The sequence below is a fragment of the Kryptolebias marmoratus genome, linkage group LG23 (genome assembly GCF_001649575.2).
Source record: "Kryptolebias marmoratus isolate JLee-2015 linkage group LG23, ASM164957v2, whole genome shotgun sequence".
In the NCBI taxonomy this organism is placed as follows: Eukaryota; Metazoa; Chordata; class Actinopteri; order Cyprinodontiformes; family Rivulidae; genus Kryptolebias; species Kryptolebias marmoratus.
Window position 1 is genome coordinate 5,221,488 of NC_051452.1, and position 11,600 is coordinate 5,233,087.

Below are 11,600 nucleotides of genomic sequence, written 5' to 3' on the forward strand. Positions count from 1 at the left end.
GAAGTGTGTTTGTGTACCTCCAGAATCAGCCGAAGTGTTTTTGTTTACCTCCAGAATCAGCTGAAGTGTTTTTGTTTTCCTCCAGAATCAGCCGAAGTGTGTTTGTATCTCCAGAATCAGCCGAAGTGTGTTTGTTTACCTCCAGAATCAGCCGAAGTGTTTTTGTTTACCTCCAGAATCAGCTGAAGTGTTTTTGTTTTCCTCCAGAATCAGCCGAAGTGTCTTTATTTACCTCCAGAATCAGCTGAAGTGTGTTTGTGTACCTCCAGAATCAGCCGAAGTGTTTTTGTTTACCTCCAGAATCAGCTGAAGTGTTTTTGTTTTCCTCCAGAATCAGCCGAAGTGTGTTTGTATCTCCAGAATCAGCCGAAGTGTTTTTGTTTACCTCCAGAATCAGCCGAAGTGACTGAAACACGGAGGAGCAGTTTGGGACGGAGCCGTGGGACAGCCCTGATGTGTCGGTATGTTTTTACACTCAGTCTGCAGATAAACCTGTTGAAGATGTTTTCAGCTCCTGATGGTCGTCCGACTCGTTCTTTCTCTTTTCTTTCACATTTAGCAACAAATTTACGCTGATATTTCCTTTTTTTCCTGATATTTCCACCCAAACATCACTTCCTGTGTGTTTAACTCCACCACAGCTCTGCAGCCTTCACGATCCAAACAAACGCTCCTTTCCCACTAAATAAAATTCACCCAGAGCTGCAGAATATTCCTGAAACTTGAAAAAAAGTCAGGACAGCTCAGTAAGAGTTACATAAAAACTACTTATAAACCCAACTATAGTTTGTGACATCACGAAAATGAAGCAGTTGTTGGTATTTTTACATCAGAACAAAAACGACTGAAAAAAACCCCACTTAGAAGATAATAAAGCAAATAAAGAGAAGATAAAACCTTAATTTACTTTGATTTTTAAAGACAACCTGTTCCTTGTTTCATGTGTTCATCTGTTATGAATTTAAACATTAATCACGTTATCTTTGGTCAAAGCTCCAGAGAGGCGCTGCAGAGGGACCAAATGTGGCCCCAGAGCCGCGGGTTGCAGAGCCCTCAGACAACACTTCATGTTTTAGTTTATATTTTATAATTAGCACCTTTAAAGGAATGCTTGTCGCCCGCTGCCTTCAGTACCAAACTTTTAACCAAAGACCTCATGTTCTGTTCTGCTGGGGATAACTCTCAGCTACTACCACACCGAACTTTAGCTCAGTGTCTGTAAATCTGACCGGGTTATCGCCCTTTCTGTGTTGACTCAGGGCAGCTAGCTGTGGCGGCCATCTTGGCTCAGGTGGAGTCCTCTGCAGACGTCCAGTTTGACTCTGCAGTGTGGGGAAGCAGCCACTTGATGGCAGTAGCACTCCGGCAGCGTCAGAGGGGTCTTAAACCGGTGTGTGTGTGTGTGTGTGTGTGTGTGTGTGTGTGTGGAGGGTTACTGAGGTCGTGGTGCGCCTGCTACTGATGGGGGTGTGTGGGAGGACAGTAATAGGCTTCCTCAAAAACTAGACTGTGCTGTCATAAAAGAAGATAAAAAATAATAAACTCAAAGCGTCTTGGCACGCTCAGCCTGTCTGATATCCGTGGAGAAATGTCATCAGCCCCTCTGCTGCTGTTTTGTTCTTAATAACAAACACGATAATCGTGTTGCTTTTCCTTGGAAGGTGTCAGGACCGCGAGCTGAACGTCGGATGGCGCAGATTATTCTCTGACCTCCACATGCTTCAGATTAGCATCTCAGAGAGGCGGCGTGTTGGCGGGACGTGGCTGATTCTCTGACCTGAAAGGCCAACAATGTCACTCAGTTTCCCTTTTTTCCTCCTCAGAGACAATAAAAACAAGTTATTCTATAAAAAACCTGCAAAGAAGAACCATCTTCTACCTTCTGAGCCTCTTAATGTTCTCAAAGACTTCAGATGTGATCTCACTAATGGCACCGTCTCACTGTTCATCCAAGACCAATTTCCTTAATTGGACCCATTTACCGCCCAGATTAAAAAGCATTAATATCATTTTTTATCCGTCGCTGCTGCCCAGATACAACCCGAGGCTGTTTCTGTCGTCTTCTCCTCTGTGTGGTGATAGAGGAGGGTTCAGACACTCTGAGGAGCGAGTGTTCAGCTGAGGTGATGACAGTCCTCCCCTCTGATCAGGGACAAAAACCTGCTTCTGAAACTGAAATCAGCCTCTTTTCCACCACAGGAAGCCTTCAGGCAGCCTGCCGCTGGTTTGGAGCTGGTCACTGTGGTTCCTGTCCCAGAAAAGGTGCTAAAAAATTCAGGTTTCACTTTGAAAACAGAGCTTTTGTGCAGATTATTCAGTCATTTATTTAAAGCAGCTCCTTATTTCCATCTGGAACTCTGGCTTTAAGTCCTAAAACACAAAAAATATTCTGTCAGGAGGAGACTTCACAAATCAACAAAAACGTAAAATAAGCTCTTTACTTTATGGCTTTTGACCTAAATTAAAGAAATATTTCCTTTAACTGCTAATCAGATCACTTTTTAGCCAGTCTTTGCTGTAATTTAAAGGGTTTTAGGGGCTTTATGAAGGCAAATAACATGAAAATATTTGATGCTTTTGAGAATAAAACAATAACTTTTGCAGATCCACAACCTGCTGTTTGCTCAGAGAATATGTTGTGTGGGGGTTTAGTCTGTGTTTATTAGCTCCGTGTTGTTTTATTTGCCTGTTAGTATAAAGTTTAAATTGAGTGTGAGTGTCTGCAGATAATAAACTCTCTGTCAGATCATTAAATCCCCAGAATTTATGCAGCGCAGCAGCAATGATGTGCTTCAGTGGCTCTTGAACGTTTAAGTACTAAGAGCTCACTTCACGGCGCTGAGCTGAAGCCACAGACCACCATCAGCTCTGGTTTTCACTCATCTGCAGCCCCTGCTGGGTAAATGACTAACCTGCCACCCGAGCGGGTCACGGGTCGTCCCCTCCCCACGAGTCGACCCGGGTAGGACTCCCTGCAGAGTCCGGTCTGAGTCACGCTGGCAGGAAGCTGCAGACTGGGACTCTCACGGCTGCTCGCCTCTTGTTCTCCTCTTGGATTGAGAAATTTTAGCCTTTTTTTAGAACAGACATGCTCGTTTTAGTATCCGATGGTTTCCCATGTGGTGCTGCGTTCTGCTGTGTTTATATCACAGCTTTTAGTTAATCTTCAGAACAACAGCTATAAGATCTGCAGAAGCAGTCTGTTTGACGTTCATGATGCTTGATGAGTTTATCAGCTTTTATTGGACGTTTCCTGCTTAATGAAACACTGTTATATGAAACTTGTAGACGCTGTGGGATCTTAGAAGTTATTTTAATCCATAAATTTACAGAATCTGAGGTTATATGAAGAGTAAAAATAGTTTTACAGGATTAAAATTAAATGCAAATCTCTGTATGTTGTTTTTATTTGCAGTTTATGGCGTTATGTTGATGTTTGCCTCCATCCTGTGTGTTTTACAGTCACTGTGTGTGTGTGTGTGTGTGTGTGTGCAGACAGCTAACATGTATGAGAGCAGACAGCTGTCATGGTCGCTCTGCCGTCACCCAGCTGGCTGTTAGCCCGACCTCGCCTGTGTTCCTGCAGGACTGTGAGCGCCGCAGCGTCACCTGTTATCGGTAACAAAACGCCGATTTCATGATTAAACAAAATCATCTTTAATTGGAGGGATGGTTCAGGAAATACTTCATGGCTGCAGATCACAGCTTTTGGCTCTGTGATCCCAGAACCTGTCTGTTTCTGGTTTGGTTGTGTTTTAATAATCTGCTTAAACGTTTCCATCCCGTTTTAAGAAGCTTTAATCCCGGCGTTCCTCAGGGAGCCGCTGTCGGCCCCTCTCTGGTTTTAAGCTTACAGGTTTCCTTTTGGGGCTCTTTTGTGGATTTCACACTGTGCAGGCTCTGTCACATATTTTAAAACATCCTAAGCCCATTACAAGCTCACCATTCTGTTTGTGTAATCACATTTGGAAATGACATGCATCTTTATCAAAGGAGCAAATTAACATTTTCATCCACTGGTCACAATAGTTGATGCCTTTTTGCATTTTGCAGTTTAATGTTCGTTTTTTTTTTCTACCTTTTGAAGGATCAGTGTTTCCAGGCTGTGCCTCTTCGATCTATCACCATCAAATGATCAGGAGAAGCTAAAATGTTCCGTCTGAGGATCAGATCCTGAGTGCTGTGTACATTTCATAAACCCTGATGATGTGGATTAAACATGAATTATTATTCATTAAGTTGTTGTGCAGCTCAGCTGTGTGATTAATGATGAATTAGAATAACAATCGTCACAAAATGAGCTGCAGAGTGAAGAGTCACAAACTGGACTAATTACATGATAACCTTTTTGTTTTTAGATGCTCCAACATCTGCAGCTTCCAGCAGATGTTGCCGTCAGGTGGAGGAGACGCATCTGCAGCTTCCAGCAGATGTTGCCGTCAGGTGGAGGAGACGCATCTGCAGCTTCCAGCAGATGTTGCTGTCAGGTGGAGGAGACGCATCTGCAGCTCCAAACAGAATGACCTTTGACTTATCATCGTTAGGTTTAAGACTCATCTGCGTCAGAATGATAATGCAGGAACAGAACTGTTAAAGTACATTTGTTTCTTTACATGCAAACACATCAGAACAAACAGATGACACACGCTGCTCGGTTCTTTAGTTCATTTTGTTGTTGGTTGGTTTGTTTTTTGATGTGTTCATTTGTTTAGTCTGCAGTGAGTGAATTCAGCTCCATCAGATTCCAATCTGCCGCCTGGCTCAGCCTCTCCAGATTATTTGTTGTTGTTTTTTTCCATCTGTACTTCGGTGCTGCATCTTCTTCTCCACCTGAGCTCATATTTGCACTTTAGAACTTGATCCATCTGCTTCTGTTTTCTGCCACATCATCAGTGAACACATCCGTCAGCCTGCCTTCAGGTGTGTTACAGGTGTGGCTTCGCTAAAAGGTCTTCCTTCCTGTCGTTCTTTGCTTCATCTGCTCAAGGATAAAATTATGAACTCTCGCCAAACTGGCCGGCTCACAGTGGAAGTCGTCTCAGAGGTAAACAGGTTACAGACGTTTAAATGATTCAGAACTGAATGGTGCATATTTGTCTTCAGGTAGGATAATTTCTGCAGTCTTTAAGGTAAGAATTAGTCTGGTTAACACATTTATTCGGGACTGGGACTGCTGCTTTCTGAGCGAATCAAGTTTCCGCCAGAAACTCCTTCAGTGTTCAAGTCAGCCTCAAACCCACGGCACCACCTGAGTAACAGCTCTGACGTCTGTCTGAAAGAGTAAAGGATGCTCGCTCTGTAGTCGTGACCTTTCCTCCTCTCCAAGCAAACACCTCCACACTGAACCCAGATCAGCCGCCGCCACCGCCGCCGCCCCAACATGGCTGCCTGGACTTCAAAGGAGACGGTGGTGAGACACCGGAGTCCCACAGCAGCTTCACATTTTCCACAGTTCTCTCACCAACAACACTGATCACGGCACCTGCTTGACTTTTGAAATAAATGTTTTTTTTCTGCTGCAAAGTTTTAGTTTGGTTCTGGTCTCTGAGCAGCATTTTAACCTCACTCAGAATTAGCTTTAAAACAAACATAAAATCGAAGGAATATCTTGAACTTCCTTTCTAAAAGCTGTAGCATGTCTGTGATGATAAAACCAGCAGCAGCCTCGGTGTTTGAAGCAGGAATATGTTGCAGTTTTCTTTAAAGCTCTAAATAATAACAGTTTGCTGCAGAAACTCTGCTGCTGCTGGTCGAGCAGGACAACAGGGGGACTTTTTGTCCTGGTTGGGATCAATCGCTCCATAGATGACGCCCACCCAGCCGAGCCTGTCTGTGGGCGGCTGGTAGCCCAGCCTGATCGGGCTCCACCCGGGCCCTCCTCCGGCCCCCGCAGCCTGCAGGAGAACCGCTTCCTGCCGACTCTCAATGAGGAGAGAGCAGACAAAGTTTTATGACCCTGATCCGCTTCCTGCTCGAGGAGGGATCTTTCACAGCCAATAGGATGTCAGTTCATGGAAGAGGCTCGCACTGATTGGACCGTTCAGAAGTTCAAAATGTGGATTTTCCAAAAAAAACTGAACTAAGCTAAAGAGATTTCCCATTCATCCTTAAGCAAAGAAAACCACCTGGAAAACATTACAGTAATTGATTAACTTTTTATCAGCCGCTGTCACTAAAGATGAGCAATCATGTAACTTGTGTGTGTTTGTCTGTGTGTTAGCAGAATATCTCATGAGCTGGTATGTGACCTTTGACCTCAGGGTTACTCATGGTGAGATTCATGGGAGGCTCTGAGCTTCAGTTCCTGGAACTTTAGGTGTGTAAATGTAAATGGAGCTGACTGTTTCCCTTTGAGCGACTTCAGCTGGAGGATCTCCCACATCACCACCAACAAGGCAGCATTAGCATTCCTCATCAGATTTACTGGTCACCCACATTTACATCTGCATTTACATTTTCTCTCTGAACTGGAGCTTTACTTCCACCTTCCAGTAAATAAATGTTTTACTTCCTGGATGCGGAAGCAGTGAGCGCCGCTGGACTGGGAAGCTGGAAACTGAATTCCTGAGTAATTCTTGTGTTTAGAAAGTTGATTCTGCTTTGGGTGGTGCTGGTAAATAAACCCACAGATCTGAGAGGGTTTTTAGCAGGAAGAGGAACTTTTTTATATTCATCCACAGGGTTCCTTGTTTGTTTCATCAAGAGCGGGCAAAAATAACTCCAGAGTAACGGTTGATTTCCCCCTGGATTTAATACCTCATTGATAGCAGCAGAACTGTCATGGTTGTGGAGGAGTTGTGGCCCACTCTTCTTTCCAGCGTTGTTTCTGCTCAGCTCTCTGAGGTTCTGGTTCTGGTTCTGGACCGTTCTGCTGTGTTTGGGATCATTGTCCTGTTTGTTGGACAGATGGCCTCACATCTGACTTCAGAATCAGCCCAAACCATCAGCCCTCCACCACCGTGCTGACAGCTGCAGTGCATTCTGGGTAAACATCTGTCCTCTGGTCTGGTTCTGGTCCAGAAGTCTTCTGGTTCCTTCAGATGAACCTAAGTCGTGCTGCCATGTTGTTCTTAGAGAGAAGAGGCTTTAACCTTTGACCTTTAACCTGCTGACTGAGGCCTGTAGAGTCTGAGATGGAGCTCATTGCACGGTCTGACCTTCAGGGTGAAGATCAGCAGCTGTCTTAAAGGTTTTCTTTCTCTCTGTAGAATGATGGACTCCAGATGACCTTTGACCCTTCCCAGATTGACAGGCAGCAGCAGCTGCTTCTCTGAGGTCATTGCTGACGTCTTTCCGCCCTGGCGTTGTGTTAACACACCTGTAGCTCCGGAGCTTTTACAGAAGTGGTCTCGCTGATGATCCGTCAGCACTGCAGCCAGTCTGAAGGAACATCTGAAGCAGGCTCTCCAGGAGACGTTCTGAAGACATCGTGACTCGTCTCTGAGGTGTGTGAGATGTTAAATCCATCCTCTGTCCTCACACGTCCTCCAGGTCCAACTCTGGACTGGTACCGCTCACTTTTCCTGAAGCATCATGTTCATCGTTACAACTCACTGCCTCTGAATATAAACATGTTTTAGAAATGTCTGATTTGTTTTATTAATTATTTGTTAAAAAGGAGGACTTGGTTCTGAAGATTTAATCTCCCCTCTGGTTGCTTCATGAACACATTTTAAAGCTCTGTCTCTTCAGAGAAACTGGAACCACTGGATCCTAACTGTGCTGAAAGTCACGCAGGTTTTTAACTGTAATAAAGCCGCACAGATACTTATCTGTCTTCACCTCAGCTCTTCTTCTTCTGTGGTTTAAAACAACAGAAAGAGATTTTCCGAGTGGTTTTACAGAACCCGCTTCTGATCTGGTTGTCAGTTAAGAAGTGAACACAATTTTCCAGAGTCAGTTTGTACAAGAGGTAAACATATTTATTATTCATCGTTTATCAAAGCAGATGCTGAATAAAAAGTCATCAGATCATCTCGATGCTTCTGACCAGTTCAGTGTTTCTGAGCGTGTCCATGCAGCAGCCTCTGTGGATTCTATCTGACACTGAATTAAAGGAGGATCCATTTTTATTTGGGCCCTGCTGTCTCTGAGCGGTCTCGTCGGTGTGTACACTCGCCGTCTGCATTAATGTCACTAAGACAAATCCCTGAGCGTTCATTGTAGCAGCGATTAAAGCGATGCAGCCTGTGATGTGCTGCAGGGACGTGGGCAGGGTGATGTGGGTACTTGTGCGTGAGGAGCCCTAAGTTGCAGAGGTTTTTTTCTAATTGAGTCAGGGACTTATGCTGGCAAGGTAGGCGTGTGAGTGGGGGAGGGAGAACTAATCCCAAGCTGCTGTTGTTTTTCGTGCCTGCTGGCTGGAGATCAAAAACTTAACAGCGATAATCATGCAAAATGTGTGGCTGCACTTCAAAGCCTGCCTCAACTTTGTTCACGCCCTTGTAGCTCGCATTGTTTCATCATTTCCAACAGTTTTTCTTCTTCTCTCCCTCCTCCTGCTTTCCTCTTCATCTTTTGTCACATCTGTTTGAAAGCAGCCTGATATGGAGTCGTAACCTTTCTGCAGCAGGCCAGACTGGTTCTCTCAGCAGATTAATCACACCCTGAGATAAACTCCGAGCTGAGGTGTTTCCACACGCTCTGAGGGACGCTGGTTTCTCTCTGACTGCAGTGTGGGGTCGTGGCGAAGGGAGCGTCAGATAGCAGACGTGTCAGACGTCAGCAGCTCTCAGACTGTAGGCGCCGTGGGCGGCGAGGGTCGCTGAGGCCTCTGCGTGGACAGAAAGGGCAACCCCCCCCCTCCACGCCACGTCAGCGTGTCGGCAGGGAGCTTTCCTGCTGGAGGCGCACAGGTTAGCAACACCTGGTGTCTTCGTATCGAAGCTCGTGAGGAGAACCTGAGGAGCACCCAGAATCCTTAGATTTAAATCCATTTAAACTCGTCATCAGTTTCACTTTAACATGCAGTTCGTTCATTATTACTCACCCCTGTAACAGTGAAGTGGATTTACTTATTTCAGCAGCAAGGCGATCCAAAGTGCTTCACAACACAGAAACAACAACAGAATCAAATACAGAAATAAAAACATCAATCAGGTCATTTTAGTTCACAGTAAGTTTGGTGTAACTATAACAGGTAATTTGAGTAAACTAACAAACATGAATAAACTTTTCTCTAAGAGGAACCATTTAAAAATATTAAGAATACTAATCAAAAAGCAATTACAGAAATAAAAAGTGGGTGATCATGTAGCTACCTCTCTGTATGTTTGTTAGCAAAATATCTCATGAACCACTGGATGGATTTTAATAAAACCATTAGAGGTAACCTGATTCAAGATGGCCGACACAGCTAATTGACCTTAGCAAACAGAAATAGTTGTAACTCAGTCTGTTTGACAGATGGCGTGGTAGTAGCTGAGAGTCATTAACAGCACGAACACCGAGGGCCAACACGTCGCAAAACATCTTCAAGAATCCATCAATAAACAAGTTTAAAAAAGGTTAAAATAACTTTATTAACAACCAGAACATAACAAAAAACCTACAAATTAGGAGCTGCAGCGTCTGTAAATCAATGAAAAACATTTTATTGTCTTAATAAGATAAAAGAGTTTATCCACATTTATTTCATTGTTGTCTTCTTAAATCGAAACCTAAACTGCTGACGGACGACGAAGGTCGGGAGTTATTTAGTCTCAGGTTTGTAAAAAAGGAAAGCTCAGATATGTCTTTATGACCCCCTCCTCCCTTTTGTTTCAGCCACAGGTAAACACGCGACGTTGATATTTACTCAGAAATGTGTCATTTCACAGCTTAATCCTCAAACGTTTTAACCTTTCAGCTGCTGAAGCGTTCAGCCACAAACTGAACCCCGATCAGAGCCGAGTGAGTCATTCTGAACGTGTCAAAATGTGACCGAACCAGGAAACACGACTGCCGAAACGTTTCAAACCAGGAGAAAATTCATTATTAGACATTTGGGCAAAGATAATCCGAGACAAACTGATCTCTGAACATTTAAGTCATCATTAAGTCATGAGTAATTTAAAGATTTCCTCCTAAATAAAATGAAAAGTTTGCATCTTTAAGACCATCCAAAGTTCCTGAATGAGTTTTTAACTTTTCTGAGAAGTTCCTGGAGCTTCTTCAGGTTTCTGGAAGCCGTTCTGGGAATGGTCCAACGCTTGTAGATTTAAACGTCTGCTGCTTTATTTGTGGTGAAGTTTTAAAAGCATTTATAGTTTATTTCTTACGAGCTGACTGGATCTTGTGTCTGAAGGAGAAAAGTTTTTCCCCAGCAGTTGTTGTTGTATCCTTTCTGCGTTTTGGCGTGACACATTTTGCGAGTGTTTTTCTTCACGGAGGTGATTTAAAGTGGAAGTCGTGGAGAAGAAGGCAGCAGATTTCCACGCTGGCACATTTGTAGGCAGGAGGGCCCTTATAGCTGCTTCTGCTCTTCACACTCTGCAGCAAAGTTTCACACACACACACACACACACACTGCAGGAACACTGCAGTCTCTATCTGTATGTCACATAACCTCCGCCTACGCTCACTACACCCACACACATCCTTGCCCAAAACGCCCACACCAGTGTAATGTGTGCAGAGACACACACACACACACACATATCGCCCCTATACACACTGCCTGCCCACGCAGGCACACACATGTTCAGTCAGACATAAGCCGCTCATACCATCCCACACTTTCTCAACAGACACAAAGTAAGACTCTGCAAACACACCGGCTCCAGCCCTGCACACACACACACACACACACACACACACAGACACGCACATGCACGCTCACACACTGCATCATAAACTCTAAGAATATGTTCTGATTAGTGGAGACAGAACCTGTTTTCTGATTTCACAACCTCTTTTCTTCCCACTGAAGTCACATCCACACTCGCCCAAGAACAGCAACACAACAACACAGCAGCAACGCAACAAAACAGGAGCAACGTGACATGACACAATGCAACAACAACACAACAATACAACAGTAATGCAACAATACAAAAACAACAATACAGCAGCAATGCAACAACAGAGCAGCAACGCAACACTACAGCAGCAATGTGACGTGACACAATGCAACAACAACACAACAACACAGCAGCAACGCAATAACACAGCAGGAACGCAACAACACAGCAACAATACAGCAATACAGCAGCAACGCAACACAACGTAACACAACAACACAGCAATAATGCAACAATACTGTAACAATATAACCTGACACAATGCGACAGCATCACAACAACACAACACCAATGCAACACAACAAGTCAACACCCGTGCAGCACAACACAACATAATACAAGGTTACATCCACACTCATCGTGTCTGCCACCCAAGAACAACAACACAATACAGCAGCAACATGATGTGGCACAATGCAACAACAACACAACAATACAACAGTATCACAACACCGATGCAACCCAACAAGTCAACACCCGTGCAGCAGAGCCCAGGGTGGAGGCAGCCGTCTTTGTGTTAATTATTCAGTGTGTTTTTGTTCACTCGAACCCTTCTCCTTCCTTTGAAATGAAAAGGGACACTTCCACCGCCTGGAGACT

General features: G+C 44.3%; 2 long non-coding RNA genes across 2 annotated transcripts in view; one reads left to right on the forward strand and one right to left on the reverse strand.

Moving 5' to 3' along the window:
• The window catches only part of LOC112449941, a 9,357-nt gene extending 2,877 nt beyond the window's left edge, over positions 1 to 6,480 (forward strand). The window contains exons 2-5 of the long non-coding RNA XR_003038492.2: positions 392 to 461; positions 2,200 to 2,262; positions 3,496 to 3,618; positions 4,359 to 6,480. This is a non-coding gene — a long non-coding RNA (uncharacterized LOC112449941). The remainder of the gene's footprint in view (positions 1 to 391; positions 462 to 2,199; positions 2,263 to 3,495; positions 3,619 to 4,358) is intronic.
• Positions 6,481 to 7,842: 1,362 nt separating this feature from the next.
• On the reverse strand, positions 7,843 to 11,040 carry LOC119616715. Its single transcript, XR_005232701.1, has 3 exons — positions 10,260 to 11,040; positions 8,990 to 9,043; positions 7,843 to 8,900 (listed from the first exon to the last, which is right to left on the reverse strand). It is a non-coding gene; the product is annotated as an uncharacterized LOC119616715 (long non-coding RNA).
• Positions 11,041 to 11,600: the final 560 nt, after the last annotated feature.